Genomic DNA, 21,607 nt, shown 5'->3' on the forward strand with positions numbered 1-21,607 from the left:
TCAAAGCTGCAAGTGGTCATGTTATCTGTGCAATACAGCTTCTGCCTTTCCACAAATTACTTGAGGAACTATAGGAGAGATTCTCTGCCTATGTGGAGGGATATTTCCTAGCATATGTCTTGTTTCGATCAGACCCACCACGTCACAGAATGAGAAGTGAAATCAGATCAGAAACAAATAGCTTCTGAATTCAAACAAGTCCATTTTCAAAGGACCGTTAAGAACCCTGCATTGGGGAGAGACCCAGAAATATAGATCTAGATCACACAATGCCAGATGTTGACATTTTGACTAATGGTTGTATCAAAATTAAGCTTGTTAGGCCACGGTGATTTGAAAAACTAGACTTGCCAAAAACTCCTCATCTGCTGAAGGCACCCCACTAAAAAAAACGTTAAACATGTAATCAATCCATCCGCTTTTTAATGTGTCGTATCAAATACTTTGGCCACCTCATGAGAAGGAAGGACTCCCTGGAGAAGAGCCTAATGCTGGGAGCGATCGAAGGCAAAAGAAGAAGGGGACGACAGAGAATGAGGTGGCTGGATGGAGTCACTGAAGCAGTCGGTGCAAACTTAAATGGACTCCGGGGGATGGTAGAGGACAGGAAGGCCTGGAGGATCATTGTCCATGGGGTCGCGATGGGTCGGACACGACTTCGCACATAACAACAACAATTATTAGTTAGACTCATAGAACCACAGAGCTAGAAGGGGCCATACAAGTTATCCAGTCCAACCTCTAAGTGTTTAAAATCCATAAAAGAATGTCTTATCATCTATTAGGCACACACAAGTCATCGCTAATACCAGCAAGTTCAGACCTAACACATTTTGATCATGCTGATCTCCATTAGAGGTCAATATACAGATATACACAGTTACGCAGGGGGAAAATTCAATTTTCAGCAGGGGGAATAAATACTTATTTTCTCAGGATTTTCCAAGACCCAGGAGAGGAACAAAAATATATGCTGGCTGAGAATTCTGCCTGGCACATAACAATCAATATGAATGTATTGCAGAACCAGAATAAGCTAAATCAAATTATTTACACTCCCTGTTGAAAACTGAATTTGTTTCCTGTAAAACTGTGTGTATCTGTATATTGACCTCTGATAAAGATTAGTATGATTGAAAAACGTTAGGATTCAACTTGTTGGCATTAGTCACATACACGCTGAGATGCTTTGTGTGTGCCCAATAGATCAGGCTCTCTCATCCAGGGTTTTGTGAAACCCTGGGGTATCTTAATGGCCCTGGAAGGGTTTCCCAAATGGGTAGGAATTTTAAAAATTCATTTTAAAAATGTGTTAAACTTGTTAAACATTTATCAGATGATATGACTATATATGGTCATGTTTGACCCCCCCCCCTCCCAAAATGGTCAACCATATTCTACAGATTCACACCAATTTGTGGGTTTCCGAAGCCTGAAGAATCGAACGCTCTTGATAAACCAGTTGTCCAAACAGCTGGTAGGATTGTTTTTAGATTGTACAGTTTTAAAGTTTTAATATTTAATATGTAATTTTTTTCTTTATTATGTATGTTTTATAAGTCAAAAGTTAGAAGCTGCCCAAGCCGCCATGCCAGGAGGGGCGGAGCATAAACAAATAAATAAATAAAGTGAGCTTTGATCTTTAGAATGTGGTCGGATGTCCACCCCTGCAAGAACTAGGGCCTAGTGACATGGCCTAATAACAACTACAAACAATCAAAGTCCCCAGAGGGATGGACCAGAACCAATGGGATGGAATTAATTCAAAAGAAATTCCATCTAAACATCAGGAAGAAGTTCCTGACAGTTAGAGCGGTTTCTCAGTGGAATAGGCTTCCTCAGGAGGTGGTGGGTTTTCCATATTTGGACATTTTAAAGCAAAGGCTGGATAGCCATCTGACAGAGAGGCTGATTCTGTGAAGGCTCAAGGGGGTGGCAAGTTACAGTGGATGAGCGATAGGGTTGTGAGCGTCCTGCATGGTGCAGGGGGTTGGACTAGATGACCCAGGAGGTCCCTTCCAGCTCTATGATTCTATGAAAGTTTCATTGACTTTAAGCTGTGCCTACTTCGGTTAGGATGTGTCGCTATCATTCTTTTTTAAAAATTGCTGTGTTTTTTTTTTTTTTGCAAGAGATCATGTTGCTGTGGGTGGGGATTCGGGGAGGGGGCGATTTTGTTTAAAGGTTCGCCTTCTGTAAAATAGAGGGCACCGAGGTATTCAGAGCTGTAAATTGGTAATCGTACCGCCGCATCGTTCCCGCGGAAAGGAAGAGCTGTTGATGCGGCTTTAGAAATTAGGATTAAGCCGCCAGTGTTTTCGCCGCCAGCCAGTCAAGCGAGCAATGAAATGATGAAATGTGAAGAGACAGCCTTATCTTCGACAGACCATATCTCAGTGCCACGAAGGCTCCTCAATGGGAATCTATTAAGATGACTGATTAGATTTTTAATTTATATGAGTTGATCCTCTCTCCTTCCTTCCCCTCCCCTCCCTCCCTCCTCCTGGAAAGCTCCCCGTTATGAATAATATTACATAACTCTGATATCTTGATGAACACCACCCTTGAGCCGAAAACGATTCGCGTTCGCATTTCGATTAGCACAACTGGCTCATAACGCTCCGGAGATAATGGGAGAGTTTCTCCGCTTGCTGCATGATAGGATTCCTATCAATGGGGCGGTTATCTAAAACACCTTGTTGTGATACGGATTTGCTGCCCGTACCCACAATGCCCCTTGTTAACATGGCAATCCTGGAAACCCTCTCCTAGCTTTCTACAGCTATATAATTAGCCAGCCATTTGGGGGGGGAGTCATTAAGTTGGACTCTATGGATCATTAGTCTTTGTGTTATGCTCTTCACCGAGTGTTGGGTCTGTTTTTACATTTGAAAGAGATGGGGTGGCTGCCTCAAGATCAGGAGATGGCTGAAAAATTACCTAAGAAGCCTGGACCCAACAGGTTGTGGGCCTACAAGCCACTCAGCCAAGCATGGAGCCCACACCCCAGCAGCTGTCTCATCTTGAGACTGGAGTGGACTAGCATTAATAAAAATGGTTGGCTGCCTTGGTGGCCCTTATAAGGGCCGAAAGGTAGGATGCAAATTTTGTAAAAGTGGGTGAAGATCAATGGGGCCCTCCTGATGTCAAACTCTAACTATGATTTCTTATCTCTCCTTCCTGCTCCCTCTATAAGTATGGGTAGGGTTTGGGGGTTTTCCGCCATGTTGTGGTCTGCTGGTTTTATTGTATTGTTACTGTTGTCCATTTTAATGGGTTTTTTAACTGGACATTCTGTAATCCGCCACGAGCCTGCTTGGGAGTGGCGGGTAACAAATTTAATAATAATAATAATAATAATAATAGTAGTAGTAGTAGTAGTAGTAGTAGTAGTAGTAGTAGTAGTAGTAGTAAACAAACAAAAAATATAGAACAGAGTGTTTGAAACACTTCGTACACACTATTGGACCTAATTCAATTAATTCCATTATTGGCATGTAGAGCCAGGTCCAGATTTCGGGAACCTGGCCAACTGCCCCCCGCCTCCTCTTGGCTTTTTCCATTCCATATGGCTCCCTCACTTTCCTTAAGTATGACTGCTGCCGGTGGTAATGCAGAAAACGTGCATGAACCACGTAGTCAGCTCATTCTGGTTTCTTCTGACATTGGCTTATATCCTGCCATTCGACTCACCAAATGTGAAATATTCTTCTGGTTGAAGCAGTCCTCATCCATTGGATGAAGGCTTCTGAAGCTGGAAGAAGTCTTTAAACTGAGCAGTCTAGTAGGTTACAAGCCACTATTTTCCCCCAAACCTCAGGACATGCCAGTGCTAACATTTGTCTACCCCATACTTATTATACATTTCCTTCATCCTTTCCAAGGGGAAGGGAGAAAGCAGATGTACCTCAGGGCTCCCACCTTTCTGTGGGTAATGTATGCACTTGGCCTAAAGAAGTCCTTCTGTTTATGAACCTTTAATGAAGGTAGAAGGAGGCTTGAGGGACAAGAGGACATTTAACACCACTTACAGAATTCATGAAACAAAAAGTTCCCAGTTCTCATCTTGGTCTCTTAACTGTGTCACTACACCAGTTCTCATGAATCTTTTTAACACTTGCCCGTGTACTAGGGAAGGGGACAATATGCAAACCCCAGATCTAAGACCCATCAGACCAGTCTCTTGCATAATAACTGCCAACAGCCTCTTTTGTTGCTTAATTGACCAGTGGTCTCAAGGTCACTTTCCTTCGACCTGTCCATTCTTTCAGTTCATGGCCTGAACGATTTCCTCTTCCACTTACAGTGGTGACCTCGATGGGTTTACAATAGTTGAGTATCCTGACCTCATTCACCCGTCTCCTCACCTTCTGGCATCTCCAATGGAAGTTTCTGTATAAAAGCTTGGAATCATCTTAAATTTCACATCGTTCAGCATCAAAGATCGTATCCCGCTGTGCCAGCTATTGCGCCGCTTCCTTCTGATCCAAATCTGTCACCAACCACTATTCCCAACTTTTTCAAGGCTTTTGAAAAAAAAATCCTTTTGAAGTGCAGGTACTTCTGTGTTCTCAGAGCTACGTCCCTAACCTGCTTTCCGCAATTATCTAAGACTGAGAGATACTTTGTCCTAAATCCTCAAAGGAGCCCTTCCTTTCTTTCTCCTTCAAGATTGCTCAACAACCTCTTAATGTTTAAGCCATACCTTTTTTCATCAGCAAGAATCCACCTTGTCCCTAATTTCTTTCAATGATAAAGAAACATGGTTGTGTTTATGGCTTTATTTTGTGCACTGCGCTTAACGGGGATATGGAAAGTAGATGCATTTTGCAGATAGGCACAAAGGGGTGCTGCTACCAAACAAAAGCACCTCTCAGATAACATGGTTGAGGCCAAGCATACTTGTTTAGGGCCAGGGGCCTCCAGTAGATTAGCACCCACAGAGTGGAGAGCCCTGCGTGGGGCATAAGGAGACAAGCGGTCCCTCAGATAGGTAAGGCCCAAGCCTTACAGATGGCCTTAAAGGTCAACACCAAGTCCTTGAACCGGATCTGAGCCAGGACTGACAACCAATGCAGATGCCTCAGCACGGGCTGGATATGGGCCCTCCAAGATGTACCAGTAAGGACCCTAGCAGCTGCATTCTGCACCAGCTGGAGTTTCCAGGTCAAGGACAAGGATAGGCCTGTGTACAGCAAGTTACAGAAATCCAGCCTAAAGGTGACCATTGCATGGATCACTGTGGCTAGACAGTGGACGATAGGGTGCTAGTAGCCTCGCCTGCTGAAGATGGTAAAACACCATGTGGGCTACTCTTGTGATCTGGGCCTCCCTAAAAAGGGAGGCTCCAGAATCACCCCCAGATTCCTGTCTGAGGACGAGATGTTAAGTTGTGCCCTGGCCAAGGTGGGTAGGCGTGCTTCCTGGTCTGCCACCTTTCTGCCACAGGACCTCCATCTTGGAGGAGTTGAGTTTCAAGCAACATCTAGCAAATGTATCTGGGGGGGAAGTCCGGGTGGTTCTCCATGAGTCATCCACATATTGGTGACACTCCAGCCCATAACAGTGGCAATGGATTTTTCAGTAGGGGATGAGCCACTGCCTCCTTCACCACCTCTGGGAACTTCCTTGTAGACAGGGAGAGGTTGATAATCTCTCCCCGATGGCATCCTGTCCGCTGGGCCCTCATCTTAAGCAACCAAGATAGGCAGGGATCAAGAGGGCATTCACTGATTCCAGCAATTTGTCCACTTCAGTTATGAAGTAAATACAGCAGAAGGTGGCATATCAGTGAGGGGCGGGGAAGGTAATCATGACAACTGTGATTATAACCCTGGAAGATCCTACAATTACTCAAGACAAAAGCCACCCACTGAGATCATGTGACCAGTAACAATGTGTTCATGAACAGAAGATGGATATAGGTGAAACCTAACCTTTGCCTGGGATCCCAAGGGCTGCCCAAGAGCCCCTAAAAGCCCAGGTAGAGCCTGAACTCTGGCAGCAGAGTGCCTGTAGGATGCTGGGACCTCTCCACTACCCATAAGTAGGATTGCCAGGATCCTCCTGGCTACTGGGGATTTACCCAGAGCAGCAAGGCAGGCCCCTCCAGCATCACTGACCACAAGATCCAGAACTGACATCATCAGGGTGATGAAGAAGAATTGGTTCTTGTATGCAGCTTTTCTCTACTCGAAGGAGTCTCAAAGCGGCTTACAGTCGCCTTCCCTTTCCTTTCCCCACAACAGACACCCTGTGAGGTGGGTGAGGCTGAGAGAGCCCTGATATTACTGTTTGGTCAGAACAGCTTTATCAGTGCTGTGGCGAGGCCAGCGACATCCAGCTGTTTGCATGTGGGGGAGCGCGAAATCAAACCCAGCTCGCCAGATTAGACATCTGCATACCACTACACCAGGCTGGCTCCCTGGTATGATCTGGTATTTGGAGAAAAGCTCTATAGTAAATTTGGCTTCTACTATAGCATGTTTGCACCAATACCAGCGTGTTGCTCCAATGACCTAGATGAGATGACATCACTTCCAGGTCATATTGGCAGTGTCATAGACACATTGCTGTAGGTCAGATGGATCTCCCTGTTTTGGGGGGGGGGGGTAACTTGTTCCCTGGCCAGCTGATTGGTGGTTGGGCAGTAAGACCTGGCATTGGGGGACCCTAATCTCCACCGGGAGTCTGGAGCCCCTACCCAGGAGCCTTGTGAGGATTAAGATCTGTCATGTGATTTGGCCAGATACTGGACTAAGTCCAGCTGTAGGTGCCTGCAGGATTCTGGTCCTGGGGACAGCTGTATGCACTCACCTCCATAAATAGCCTCCATTCTGCTCCAGCAATTGTGGGATCAACAGCTTTGGTAGAACTTATCATTGCCCTCCTTGCTTCCTGGTTGGTTTGAGGCTGCCTGCCCTGAGTCTGGCCTTCCTGTGCTTAAAGAGTTCTGACTGACCCAGAGAGCAACCAGCACACTCATCAGAGATGTGAAGCCATAGAGTTCATTCACGCTCTGAAGCTGCCATTTTGTTTAGGGGAACTCTGTAGTTTGGACATCAGTTCTCATTCCCGGAGAACTCCAGGCCGCATCTTGAAGTTGACCATCTTAAGACCGATGGATTCAGCAAGGGAATCAGAGACAAAAATCTGCTTTCCGAACTGAGCAATGTAGTTCTGAGGAGGCCAGAACCAGATCAAATATTTCTTCAAGATTCCTTGCCACACAGCGTGGCGTGATTAGAGAACAGCTCCCAAACACTTTTCAAGTTGTACGGCAGCCAAGTTCGACTTGATCCGAGCAACAACCTTTGTGTGCGAAAGCACCCTGAGGCAATTTTTCCAAGCCTTAAAAAAATGCAGAAGTGTGTGTCAGGGAAATAAATTAAGTTATAGCTGAGTAGACGTAGGAGATAGAGATTTCTCCACCAATGATTTATAGAAATGACTGCCATCTAGTGGAGAAGGCTGCTCATCACAGGCAACCCTTTTGTCTTGTGGGAAATGATGACAGAATACATTTATTTCCTGCCAAAGACCAAATGCTGCTAGAAATTCAGCTTGAAAGGGGAGCGGTGTTGGCATAAGGTTAGAATGGCCAACATTTGTGATATTCCTGCCAGCTCGGGAGACTTCCCTGTTTGGACTGAATAATCCCCGTTTTGTTTTTGCTTTTTCCTTACGTGAATCAAGCCTCTTATTCTTGGTGCTATTGTCTGTGTCCTAGTAGCAGTCTCTAGCGTTAAAGTTATGCCATTTTGGGCATCACTTTTCCAAAAGTTGTGTCTAAAAGCAGAATAAACAGCACAGGGCTTATCAAGAGCCCTTCCAATGGTGTAAAAACAGCATAAGAATACAGCTGAGTACTACAAGGGACCGCCTTTCCCAGTATGTCCCTTGAAGAAGACTTCGATCTTCTAATTCCAACACATTGGTGATCCCTGGCCCCAAAGAAATATGTCTGGTCTCAATCAGAGCTAGGCCACTGTTGACTTTGGCTCTGGCCTGGTGGAACCGGCTGCCAGCTGAGATCTAAGGCCTTGATGGAACTACCTACATTTTCTCAGGGCCTGTGAAGTTACACTATTCCACCAGGCCTATGGTTAGTCCAGAACAAGCAAATAAAATCAAGTGGGCCTCCTTCCTTCCCTCTCCAGAGAGCCAGTTTGGTGTAGTGGTTAGGAGTGCGGACTTCTAATCTGGCATGCCGGGTTCGATTCTGCACTCCCCCACATGCAGCCAGCTGGGTGACCTTGGGCTCGCCACAGCCCTGATAAAACTGTTCTGACCGAGCAGTGATATCAGGGCTCTCTCAGCCTCACCTACTTCACAGGGTGTCTGTCGTGGGGAGAGGAAAAGGAAGTTGACTATAAGCCGCTTTGAGCCTCCTTCAAGTAGAGAAAAGCAGCATATAAGAACCAACTCTTCTTCTTCTTCTTCTTCTACTCCAGGACTTTCCCTTTTCTGGAACATCCTACCATTGATTAGCAGCCAGTGATATTACAACCAGGATATGGCCGAATGGTGGGAAAGCAGAGCATTATGGGGGTTCACTTGTATTTTAAGTAGAATTTTAACATGTTGTAAACCACCCGGAGCCTGCTCAAATAGAGGGACGGCTTAAAAATGCAATTAATAAGTAAAATAAATGAATAAGTAAAAGACCCTGACAAACTGAGAATACCAGGAGCAAAAACAAAAAGGACAATATTCTCGCAGTGACATTAAAAAAAGAAAAAGAAATCAGAAAGTTCACCACTGAGTAGGTAGGTGTTCCAATATCCACTCGGTTGTGAATTACTTTAGGCCGATCACCCTCCTTCAGCCTAAAAACGGCATGGTTTTTGTGCAGACAAAGAGGGCGGGGGGGGGGCGGGGGGAGAACAAGAAGGATATCTGCTGCCCTGGTTTCCACGAAGAAAGTGTAAGGATTTTTTCAAATGTATAGAGATATGGCAAATGAGTGGCACGTTCAGAGTTCAAAGTCTCATCTAACTTGCCCATTCCTTCTAAGGCACTGGTTCTCAACTTGGGGGTCGGGACCCCTTTGGGGGTCGAACAACCCTTTCACAAGGGTTGCGGCAGGGCAAGCAGCTTGGCCGGGAGGCATCTACACAACAGCTTTGTGGGGTAGATCGAGATAGAGCATTCGTCTGTCTGGAGCAGTGGAAAAGAGCGAGATTGGCATGGTGGGACAAGAGGCAGATCTGAACCTAGAAACCCCAGAAAAAAACCAATTTATATACAATTACGAACAATGGACCTTCACGCCATTGGTCTGTTTTGGTTTAATTTCTGTGAAAGAACACTTGCCTAGTTTTATGGTTGGGGGTCACCACAACATGAGGAACTATATTGAAGGGTCGTGGCCTTAGGAAGGTTGAGAACCACTGTTTTAAGGCCTAAGGTTTGAAGATGAGGGGAGGGTTAAATGTTCTCTTCCTCCTTTCCCCAGCTGGCTTAAACACTACCTGGGCCAAGACCAGCCTGACATTGGCTTCTCTCTGATTTTTAAGGGCCAGTTTAGAATTGCCAGACAGATCTGGATTGGGAAATAGCTAGAGGTTTTCGGGATGGAACCTGAGGAGGGTGGGGTTGTCTCTGTTATCTGGAGGTCAGTGGTAATTCCAGGAGATCTCCAGGCCACACCTGGAGGCTGGCAACCCTAAGTTTAGAGGGAGGAGTTTCTTCCTCTCTCTCCAGGGAAATCAGACCTTCCTCTCCAGAGCTGGAGAGCTGATTGGCTAACAGATCCACCTTTACGCCTCCCTATTTAATCCCTTCCTTCCCTGTTTTAACCTCACAGTGGTTTTCCTGGTCCTTGTCAATCAGCTGGGCAATAACTATATTACTGAGTGGTTAAGAGGGTCCTCATTTTGACCAGAACATGAAACCTAGCTGGCCAATTGGCTCCCCTAGCCCGTGCCTCAGCCCCACTCTAGTGGGAGTCAGGAGTAGCCTGATATGGCAATCTCACCCCCTTCCCTTCCTTGTGCACAGGATTTTTCTGTGGTTTCTTCTTTCTTGCTAAACAGCCCTATATCTATTTTCTTCGTATTTGTTGGTCTATGGCTGTCTCACCCTCTCACATTATGATATATTTTGATTGATGATTGATGATTGATGCTGACCCAGCCCGGGTCCTGGAGGGAAGAGATGAAATCACCTTTTGTAATGGCACAGGAGACACTTCTGAAAGTTCAACAAAACCAGACTATTTTGTTTAACTCGGAGGGGAATAGGTCAGGTGGAATCAGGGGTATGAGATATGAGGTGAACCATTAATAAAAACGGATACAACTTTGTAATAGCACTAAATGTCGCCAATAAATAAATGTCTTTGCTTTTCAACAAGGTCTTTGAAACTTTAAGGAGAGAGCTTTCTTTTCAGTGTCTGCATAAACACTCACACAGAAGTTCCTAAGTTTCTCTTGACTCTTACCGTTTAGAGGGCAGGAGCATACAACTAAGTCCCCCAGATACTTTGCTATACACAGATCAGGGATCACTCTCCATTTTAGAGCTATTTCCCTTTCCACTGGGCATGGATTGCTTCTTTTGACTAGATGCTCTGTCCCTTTTCGGCTTGGATGGGGATCCGCTGTGATCCCCTCACTCCTTTAGCCTCTTTCCCAGTCTGCGGACAGCACTAAATTCTCTCTTCTCCAACTGTCAGTTCCCAACTGTCATTCCTTAACTGACGCTCTCCCCAGAATTCCATTTGAACAGCTTGTCACTCAACGACTCTGTGAGGGATTAACTTTTGAGTGTCCATCACACCTGTCAAAGACCCTCTGAAGCTGACTTATAATGGCTTGTCGAAACCCATCCATGGGAGAGATTTGAACTGGGGCTTTCCCGGCTTACCTTCTTGACCACTATGCTTTCTTCCCATTCCACTAGCTCTGCATATCCAGTCAGAGTATCTTTGTGACATTTCCCTCCCTCCCCCACCCCCCTATCTTGAGAGCTAATGGGCGATCTTAGTTTTGTGCCAGAAAGTATTACCTGACACACGCGGAAGACCAATTCTCATTTGGGATCTAATCATTGTTTGTTTCCTCATCATCTCTAATGTCTCAGCTTGCAATTCTGTCCAATTTAGATTTATCTTTACAAGGTCAGGATGTTTTTAAGCATCTAATTAAAATCTTTCCCTCTTAGGACGCTTCATCTACTCTTCCCATCACTGTGTTTGTAGTTTAGTGATAATGTTTTTTTTGGGGGGGGGCGTCCCTCTGTAGGCTTCAGAATGATTTATGGGGATTAATCCGTACCTTCCCCAGGGACTCAAGGCGAGTCCATGCCTAGATATTCACCACTCAGAGCCAAACTGTATGTGATACAGGAATGTCTTCCATTAGATATTTATGATCTATATTTCTTCCCACTGAGGAACCAAAACAGCTTAAACCACTGCACCCCCTACTCCAGTTTATCCACACAACGACCCTGTGAAATTTAAGCTGAGAGAGAGAGAGAGAGAGCGATGGGCACGGGATCATCCAGCAATCTTCCATGACAAAACAGACTGAGGTTTCCTGAATCTTAGTTCAACCCTCTAACCCAGTGGTCCCCAACCCCTGGTCCGGGGACCGGGACCGGTCCGTGGATCAGTTGGTACCGGGCCACAGCTCCTCCTCGTCCTCCTCCCCGGCTGTTGCCTCAGGGGCTGCCCTGCCACTCTGCTGCCAGCTCACCTTTGGTGGCTGCCTTGGCTGGGGCTCCCCCTCGGAGTAGCACTGCGCAGCTGCTACTGGCAGCGCCCCTCAGCAGCGGGAAGTCAGGGGCACCGGTGGGAAAGTAAGCAGAGCAGGGGCTCAGGCAGCGGCGGTGATGTCCCTCGGCAAAAGACTACCCCCCCCATGGGCCTCAGTAAAATTGTAAAGCGTTGACCGGACCCCAGGCATAAAAAGGTTGGGGACCACTGCTCTAATCTATACAGCAGGGGTGGCTAAACTGTGGCTCTCCAGATGTTCATGGACTATATTTCCCATGAGTGCCGGCCAGCATAAAGTCCCCATGAGCCAATGGCCTTAGGAGCCAGACCTCTGCCCAGACCAACCTAACCCCAGGCCAGCTCAACATGAGGTGGGTGAGAGCCACCACTACTGTGAGCTGGTGGTCCCTGCATCCCAGGAGCAGCTGAAAAAGCCTTCTGGGAAAGTCTAAGATTGACACATCTATGGAAAGCCAAGAATGAAGGGCCAAGAAGGATGTTCTGGGATTGGAAGTCTTAGATTCTGGGGGGCCACCACTGAGAAAGCCTGGGTCCTCTGTGATCAGCAATTTATTTATTTTTTATTTATCTTTACATTTCTATCCCGCCGCTCCCACAATGGCTCGCGGCGGCTTACAATATAAAACCCCAATACATAAAAACCCCAGTGCTTAAAACCCCAGTAAAAACTCATAAAACCACTAACGATAAATCTACGCAAAAACAATCCAAGCTCGGCGGTAAAAAAGGGAAAGATCTCCTTCCTACCATCACTAACCTCGGGATGGATGCGGGCTGATGACCTCAGTCTGCCCAATGGCCCCTCAAGGTTTCAGAAAGCAGGGCAGGGGGGGTGCCCAGATGTTCTCTTGCGAGCCGGCCTCAACCATAGACCTGGCGGAAGAGCTCTGTCTTACAGGCCCTGCGGAATGCCGAAAGCTGTTGGCACAGGGAACAGGGCAGTGGATCCTTAATGTGAGCAGCATGGGTTATATGAACCAGTTTACTTTATTTGAAATATTTATACCATTGATTATGACAATCAAAATTCTAAAAACAGTAAAACAGCAAAACAGGTGGACAAAATAGACAGTAAACAGGACAAAGCAATTTAAAATATGTGTTGTTGTTAGGTGCGAAGTCGTGTCCGACCCATCGCGACCCCATGGACAATGATCCTCCAGGCCTTCCTGTCCTCTACCATTGCCCGGAGTCCATTTAACTTTGCACCGACTGCTTCAGTGACTCCATCCAGCCACCTCGTTCTCTGTCGCCCCCTTCTTCTTTTGCCCTCGATCGCTCCCAGCATTAGGCTCTTCTCCAGGGAGTCCTTCCTTCTCATGAGGTGGCCAAAGTGTTTGAGTTTCATCTTCAGGATCTGGCCTTCTAAGGAGCAGTCAGGGCTGATCTCTAGGACTGACCGGTTTGTTCGCCTTGCAGTCCAAGGGACTCGCAAGAGTCTTCTCCAGCACCAGAATTCAGAAGCTTCAATTCTTTGACGCTCGGCCTTCCTTATGGTCCAACTTTTGCAGCCATACATTGCAACTGGGAAGACCATTAAAAATACATTAAAATATATAGCATATGATAAAACCAAAAAAAAGCACATTTGTTGACCCTTTTTATACATTGACGGATCAGCAAAATGTAGGGGAGCCAGAATGAGTTGAAGCATGTCCCGTGAACTGATCTCACAGCGCAATCCTAAATGGAGCTAGTCCACTGAATTCAATGGGGTTAGAAGGTTAGGACAAAGCTACTGGCTAATCTGACAAAACCAGAAAGTGCAAATGCACTGCCATGAAGCCTATTCTCAAATTCATCCGATGAAAAGCAGAAAGTAATCTGAACACTTCTTTTTCTCAGCCACGTCCGTGCCTCTCCCCTAGCAGCGATGAGGCATAGATTAAAAGGAAAATCAATAGAGAGACACGCGATTAGCAGAACATTATTCAGTACTTTGTCACAGCAGGGCACCCAAACGTGGCTGTCATCGGATACCACGCCATTGTTCGCAGACGAAATCCCCTTTTCACACATCGAGGCTGGTGACAGGCATCATACAATACACCTCGCTTCCTGCCAGCCCACCACCACAACAGGACTGTCAGATGAGTGGAATGGCCCATCAGTCATTCCCTTGGCCCGCCCCGCTGCAGGTGATGGAGAAGGAAACGGGAATGGGCAGGAGGAGGAGGCATGAACGAGGGAGGAAGCTAACGGGAAAGAGCACGCCAGACAAGACAAGCCGATTTGCTCATCTGACAGCTCTTTTGTGAAGGGTTAGGGATTTGAAGCGAACACCTCGTGAGCCCTGCTTTTGTAGGGTGTCTCCAATGAAGGCAGGTTGATGTTCTTTGGCAAGGGTCTACCAATAACAACTCTCTTTTGTTTTATTTGGAATGGTCATTGTCGTGCAATGTAATGAACAGTAGAAGGTAATGTAATTTGCAATGGTAGATTGGGCTGTGTTTCTCCGGTCTGGGGACAGAGGAGATATACGCAGCAGAACCAATTATGTCACCTCAAAGAAAAGGATGCTGTGAAATTACCTTTATGATTATCACAACAAAGCAAATTTGAGACCAATGGCATGGAAGAGGGGGAAAGTGTAGATGGGGTACAGAAGCACCATGAGGCCATGGGGACATGGGGACATGTGGAGGGGGAGAGACACTGTTTCCCAGTAGCACCTTCCCCAGTAGAAGAGTTGGTTTTTATACCCTGCTTTTCACTGTCCAAAGGAGTCTCAGAGTCACTTATAATAGTCTTCCCTTCCTCTTCCCCAAAAAGACACCCTGTGAGGTAGGTGAGGCTGAGAGAGCTCTGAGAGAAACTGAGAACAGGGTCTACCAGGACTGTGATTAGCCCAAGATCACGCAGCATGTGGAGGAGCAGGGAATCAAATCCAGCTCACACATTAGATGCTGCTGCTCTTTACCACTACATCAAGCTGTACAACTTGCCATTGCCTTAAAGAGATGTAGCTGGAGCACAGGCAGAAGAAGCTGTTGCAGGAGGAGGATGTAAGTCTTTCTTCACTTGCTCACTGACTGTTATGGGATTAGTTTCCTTTAAATATGGACCTTCTGGCCTTCTGACCAGTGGTAGGTATGCTAGCCTCCAGCTGGAACCTGGAGATCCCACTTCTTGGGTTTCTCAAAGCCTGAAGAATATTTCAGGGGTTTCTCTACGGTAAAAAAGTTGAGAAAAGCTGACATAGAAGAAGTAATTGAGAAGCCCTCTGTAAGTTCTATATCAACCAATGTTTTCATGTAACATAGAACTATTTTTGATTTACTCTGATATTGAACTGTTGTCAGTTCTTTAAGCAAATTGTGCTATCAATAAAATATTTTCGCTGAAGGAAGCAACTGTGACAAGTTTATGAATTATTTGATGTTTGTTGTTATTAGCAATTACTGCCACCCAGCATTTCTCTTTGTTTCCCACCTGGAGACTCACATCCCTGTACCTCCATGGGATCCAAAGCCAGGGCTTTTCTCCAGGGGGACTGATCTCTGTTGCCTGGAAATGACCTGCAATTCAAGCAGATTCCCAGGTCCCAACCTCTCCCATCCTGCAACCTCTCTGCTACAGAGTTCCCCCCTCCCAAGGAGCCTGGAGATGAGCTGCCATTGTAGAGTCCTCCCTCCAAAACAGCCATTTCCCCCTAGGAAGCTGATCTCTATCGTCCAATCACAGGAGATTTCCAGGCCACACATGGAGGTTGGTGATCCCTGGGTCATGAGTGTTCCCTGAGGTTTGGAGCCAGGGTCTCAAGAGTCCAGGGATAGGCAGGAGCTTTTGCCTTATAGCCAGCCCCTAGGAAGGCTACAGTGCAGGTGTGCATCCTGGTGCCCGTTGTATTCCTGGTTATAACAGATCTTGCCTCTAATATCTTGAATAAAACTTTGTTTATCTTAAAGATGCCCCTGGAATCGAACTTTGCTATGCTGTTTCAGACCAACACCAAAAATCTTTCTATTCACTAAAATATGATTGGACTCCAATCTAGGTGTTCTTAATCTTTTTAATTTTTTTTTAATTAGATGCTGTTGTTCCTTCCCTGCTCCGAAAGCATTTTCACCTACCCTCATATAGTAGTTAAGTACAGTTATGGTATGCAAAACCATAAGTTATTTTTTGTTGGAGTAAGTAATGGATGTTGGGGGGGGGGGGTACATACAGAAGTGACATCACCCAGACACTCCCACCAGATGTGACATCGCCAGGCCATTCCCACTTCACAGGAAGTGATGTCGCCAGACCTCTCCCTCTCTTCCTGTGTCACCAGCATAACCCACCCCATCGCCACCTAAATTTGACTGTCACACATTCTAAAACTGCCAACTTCCAGATGGGCCGTGGAGATCTCAAAGAAGTACAAACTGATCTCCTTTGCTTCAAGAACAAAAGAATGCCTATGCTCAGAGTTGGCTGTCAGTTTGCTCTTCTTCACCACAGGGAACCTTCTGTCATGTCTCCTGTTGTTCTCCCTCTTAAAGAAAAGAGCAAAAATTCATGTGAAGCAGTGGTAGAGACAGAAACCTCCAGGAATAATTTCGGCCTTCAGTGCCACCAGATAACCTGCTTCTTCGGCTTTTTTACTGACTGCCACTTGTTTAACAAAAGACTTACGCTGTGTCTTCTGTGATTCTAACAGCCATTTAAAACATCCTGGTCTTTATCTTCAGTGGAACGGCAAAGATCCTTCAAAGCCAAAGAGATTTTTACAACCACAACCTACCCACTGAGCCCTCTTGGCACGGCCCACCATGGCAGGAACTGGAACTGGGGAGGCTTAGGGAGGTAGAGAAGGGGGGGAATCCTCCCACCAACACTGCCTTGACTAGGCCAGAGTACCCCGGCTCCCTTCCTTCTTCCCTTCCCACCCTGCCTACAGGAGGAAAGGCGGTAGTGCTCTGCCTATGTGGTTGTTATGAGCTAGCCTCATTCAGAGGGCCAACTAAGAGAGGCTGGGCTGCTTGAAACACAGAGAAGGGGGGGAGGAGCCCCGCCCATGCGGGCATTACAAACTGGGCCACTTGCAAGAAAGAGAACATTATAGATGTTATCTCTTTGAACAGGATGCCTCTCATTGACCGTTTACGCACTGAGAACTTCATTGCCCCAGCTCCCATGCAGGAGCACAAATAGGGGGTGGATGAGGTGCACCAGTCCAAATGCTCCTCCGTGTGGTTGGAGGAAGAGGTGGGGCAACCTGCCATGACTAAAACTCCAGTCTGCATCCTGGCATGAAACCTCCAGTGCGTCATTGTCTTGACCTAGGTGCTGCCCTCTGACCCCTCCTTGTTTTCTCACTTTGTCCTCTCCTTCTCTCCACATGGCCCTCCAGGGAGACACATGTCTCTGCAGGTCTCTCCTGTAAATACTGGCTGCTTCTGTTAAGGAAAATACTTTTTAGATTAGGCTTTTCTCTCTCCTTTTGACTGTAACCTGAAAGTGAACTGGATCTATCTGAATAAAAGTTTTTTCTTCTTCGATATTTACTGCTCTCAGTATCATGAGTAGGCAAAGCTGTATTATATTAACTTGAAAACCCAACAATTTTTAACTGTCAGTTCACAAAATCAGGATTCAACTCACGGAAGATCATTTAAACCTGGTTCGCCATATTAAGTGCGGATTTGGACATATGGACACATAAAGCTTCCTTGTACAGAATCAGCTAATCAGTCCATCAAGGTCAGTATTGTCTGTTTAGCCTTCCTTTCCCCAAAAGAGGCACCCTGTGAGGTAGGTGGAGCTGAGAGAGCCCTGATATTACTGCTCTGTGAGACCAGCATTATTAGGGCTGTGACAAGTTCATGGTCACCCAGCTGGCTGAATGTAGAGGAACAGGGAATCAAACCCAGCTCGCCTGGTTAGAAGCTGCTGTTCTTAGCCTTTACACCAAGCTGTCTGTGATGCCTCCTCAGTTATTGAGTGTAAGCATCAGGGCTTTAATGCATGTGGTGAAGGGGCTTCTGTCTTTTCCTTTGTACCATTTTCCCAGCTGGAAACAGTTCTATTGAGCTTGTTGAGGAGACTCATATGGAACACATAGATTTCCCTCATTCAACATCTCTGGAACTACTTGAGTGTAATTAAAACCTTAACCTCATGAGCTGCCTGTTCCGATCCTCTGAATAAGGGGCAGATAAGTGAAGGCAGATGTTCTCCACAGAAGTGTAATCTAGTAAACAGAAGTTCTGCAAAGAAGCCATGGCAAACATCTGCTTATGCAGATTTGTTACCTGACAAATCACCTCTTGGACAATCATAGGATTCCATCAGCTGTTCATCATCCGTTATGTTTACACCAGGTGCTACCTGCTGCTTAAAATCCAAGCCCAACCCTGCAGCTGACTGACAGAAGACTGTTTGAATTAGATTGGGACGTGAAGGAGCTTCACTTCTCTACAATATTGAGAATGAGATGTTTCACCGTCCACAAGCACATGGCAAAAACTATCAGGGTGGGGGGGAGGGTTATGTGTATCTCAATGACCAATAATAATTCTGTACAAAAACGTTACCAGGAAAGCCGTGAAAATCTATTTTTTTCTGAGGCTATAGCTCCATCTGTTGGAAGTTATGGCATCCGATCTGTCACACGCTGTTGTTTTTCCCTCAAAAGTATGTTTCAGAGGGGATATTGTGGGCCACTTTGGGATGTTTTGCAGTGAGCTGACGGATCCCTTGTAGTTAATGTATCTGTTGTATTTTATGGGTTTTATTCCTCTAAACCGCCACGAGCTGGCTAGTCCGGGAACGGCGGTAAATACATCCATCAAATCAATAAATAAAAGGCTGAGTCGGTCTAGACTTGGGCCTTAAAAGAATGGGAGAGCCACATGAGCCGTTTGTATAGCAAAATGGGGCCTGAGTGTCAAAACGTGGGAAAGAAAATAAATGGACAATCATCGTCGGCAGCTGCTGCCCTCACTTTGCTAGACAATCTCTACTCAGGAGGTCCCTCCCAACTCTATGATTCTACGCTGACTATGAACCCACTATACAACAGTGACCCATTAAAAACGAACAGATTGTCAGAAGCAAGGCTTTCATAAGCGAGAGCCCACTTCAACAGATGTATGAATGGAATACATAGGCACACGGATATATATATACACACACACACAGGAGGGGGGATTAAAAGGGGGGATGAAATGGAAGAAGCATAGCTGTTACACTTCTGTAAAAAAAACTCAGAAGTATTCAAGAAAAGCCAAGTGACCACTGACATTGGGAAAACCTGTTACAACCAATTATATCCCTTGTGAACGTTCACCATGCTTTTCTTCTGTACTATTGCACAGAAATGTCATTAGTTCACAATCAGGTCCAGTGGGAAATTCCCACTGACAGAAGTCTTTTCTGTCAGCAGAGCAGGACTTCCTGATATCTTTTCCACCCACTGCAGCCCAAGATGCCCACTGAAATGCAGCTCATGGGAAATAGGGAAAAACATGAAGGGGAAATAAACCAAACTCCCACAGTTTCCAGGAGGTAAAATTGTCCACTGGCAATTGTCCGGTAGCATCTTGCATTTCCTAGCCTTTTGACCTGCTTATTTAGAAACATCTACCCCAGTTACCTTATATATATATACACACACACCAGTTTAATGTATATATCACCTATCTCTCTGCGGCCTCAAAATCTACTTTATCCACGTGATTAAGTGCCCTGCGCCCCACAAAAGCATCTGCTGCAACTAATCCGTGAAAAACTGACAGAAAGATTCAAACAAGATCCCTTTCTGTTTTGCTTTCCAGGATAGCTGAGTCGGTCTGCAGTAGAACAGCGAGATTCAAATCAAATATTACCTTGGCCAACAAGACTTTTGGCATATGAACTCTGGAGAGTCAAAGCTCCCTTTGTCAGATACCAGTTTTGTTCTGCTATAACAGATTGACAGGCAGGTTCACTATGCATTCCTGCCTGAATATTTTTTTTCCATTCTGCATTCCACCCCACTTTCCAAGAGGATATCCCTGAGTTTTTGTTGTTGTTCTGTACTTATTTCCCACCCTTCGACCATTTATGCACTGGGGGTTTCATGCCGGGCTGCAGGCTGGAGTTTTAGTCAAGGCAGGTTGCCCCACCTCTTCCTGCACCCACGTGGGGGAGCATTTGGCCCGGTGCAACTCATCCACCCCATTTGTGTTCTTGCATGGAAGGTGGGGCAGTGAAGTTCCCAGTGCATAAACGGTCCACACACGTAGGATAATGCACTTTCAATGTGCTTCGGCAGCTGGATGTTCCTGTGCAGAACAGGAAAATCTACTTCTAAAGTGCATTGAAAGTGCATTATCTATTGTTTGCGGGATAGGCCCAGGTTCTGTTTTCCCAGTTTTTTTAAAGACTAGATATACTACAGATTCAAAAGTAGCCGTGTTGGTCTAAAGTAGCACAATAAAACCAGAGTCCAGTAGCACCTTTAAGACCAACAAAGATTTATTCAAGGCATGAGCTTTCAAGTGCAAGTCTTAGTCTGACGAAGAGTGCTTGCACTCAAAAGCTCACGCCTTGAATAAATCTTTGTTGGTCTTAAAGGTGCTACTGGACTTAGATATACTACAATTCTTCCTATTTATTCTTCCTATTTATTCACCCCAAATCTGGAGTGTTTTCATGCAGAAACATTGTTAGTTTTTTTTCCCTGATTGCCGGTCATTGCAAAATATGTCTGCCTTCCATCCTCTGTCTTCCCTTCTCTTGCGATCTCTTGCACTGTGAGTCTTCTATTTTTTTTTCTTCTATTAACAAAGCAAAAACAATGAAGAACGCGTTTCAGCTCCCCACTTGCAAAGAGGTTCCATCTTCCTGGTGGGGGTGGGAAAAGAAACTCAATTGCTTGGCAGGGTCCAGTTTCCTTTCCCAGGACTCAGCTTAACACACACACACACACCCACCATGGCTGCAGCACAGGATGCGCGAGGAGCATTAAATGGTCCATACCCCTTGGGGAAAGAAGAAGAAGAAGAGTTGGTTCTTACATGCCGCTTTTCTCTACCAGGACTTTCAAAGTGGCTTACAGTCACCTTCCCTTTCCTCTCCCCACAACAGACACCCTGTGAGGCAGGTGAGGTTGAGAGAGCCCTGATATTCCTGCTCGGTCAGAACAGTTTTATCAGTGCCATGGCGAGCCCAAGGTCATCCAGCTGACTGCATGTGGGGCAGTGAAGAATCGAACTCGGCTCACCAGATTAGAAGTCCGCACTCCTAACCACTACACCAAAGAAGAAGAGTTGGTTTTTATACCCCACTATTCACTGCCCAAAGGGTCTCAAGGCAGCTTACAATCACCTTCCCTTCCTCTCCCTACAGCATCCCTGTGAGTTAGGTGAGGCTGAGAGAGCTCTCTCGGTCAGAACAGCACTATCCCCTGATAGTGCTGTGGCAAGCCCAAGGTCACCAGATGGTTGTAAGAACAAGATATTTTGGAAAGTTTTAAATAGAGAGCAGTGTGTGGTTTTGTCATTTTTTTGATGGAAGAAAATGACTGGCAAAAGTCAGAATTGAACTAACAACCTTTCTATCTCTAGGCTACTTCCCTCCCATATATGCCACTGAACAAACTGAGAGTCATCTCAGAAAAAAAACATTATGCAAAGCTTTCCCTGTTCTTTTTTTCAAACCAGGGAAATGAGGATTCCGTTGCCGTGTAGGCTGACGGAATGGGAAGGGAAAGGAGGGGGAGATGATATGACAACCTGCAACAGACTACATGAATGGGGTGTGGGATCAAAACATTAAATGCATCGCAACTTTGTACAAGGTTGGATGGGGTTGATCAGCAAGAACTGACACCCAAGAGTAAACACAGAAACTAGAGGGGACACCTTTGTGCTAACATAAACTCACCCATTGATA

Source organism: Paroedura picta, chromosome 2, assembly GCF_049243985.1.
Source record: "Paroedura picta isolate Pp20150507F chromosome 2, Ppicta_v3.0, whole genome shotgun sequence".
In the NCBI taxonomy this organism is placed as follows: domain Eukaryota; kingdom Metazoa; phylum Chordata; class Lepidosauria; order Squamata; family Gekkonidae; genus Paroedura; species Paroedura picta.